The sequence below is a fragment of the Lycium barbarum genome, chromosome 11 (assembly GCF_019175385.1).
Source record: "Lycium barbarum isolate Lr01 chromosome 11, ASM1917538v2, whole genome shotgun sequence".
NCBI lineage: Eukaryota > Viridiplantae > Streptophyta > Magnoliopsida > Solanales > Solanaceae > Lycium > Lycium barbarum.
The window spans coordinates 67,226,914-67,227,645 of record NC_083347.1 but is presented as its reverse complement, the minus strand read 5'-3'; positions in this window follow the sequence as shown (position 1 = coordinate 67,227,645).

Genomic DNA, 732 nt, shown 5'->3' with positions numbered 1-732 from the left:
GCTAAGGTTTGGGCCTTGTTTGGCCGTCCATTTGGTGTGGGATTAAGCCCACATCAAGGTTAATGAGTAAATAAAGAGATGACCAAGTCATCGTTTTCATCAAACTCTCTAGAATTTTCAAGAAAGTAAGAACAGGAAAAGGAGGAGAAAAACTTGAAGGCCATTTCGGCCAAGATCAAAAACCAACAAGAACATTGATAAAAATTCTTCAAAAATCATTTTCTACCAAGTAAAGGGTGATTAACAAGGTGGAGTTGTTGTTGGAGCAAGAAAGATTCAAAATCATACAAGTTGTCAAGTTGTAGTCAAGTGAGAAGTTGAAGAAGAAAGGTGAGTTTTGATCTTGTTTTATGTGTTATATATGGTTTATATGTGTTGTAGTATGCTAAAATGAATGAAATTCATGAAGGAGAGAAATATAGTACATGGCCGTGTGTATGTATATATGTGTAGGAGTCATGCTTCAATTATTTTAATTAGCGTTTGGTTGTTATTGTTGTGAATGATATGTGGAAAATGGAAGTTGAATGAATTTTGAGAAGTTGTAGTGTGTATGTTGGTGTTGGCCGTGTGGTTATGGTGAAAAAATGGAAGAGAATGAGTCAATTTTATTTAGTATGATGTTGTTGGAATATAGATTATGAAGTTGTTATTGTTTTCATTAAAGTTAGAAAGTTTTTGGAAGAAGTAGTAAGTTGATTGAATATGGAAGTTGTTAGTATTGTTGTTGTT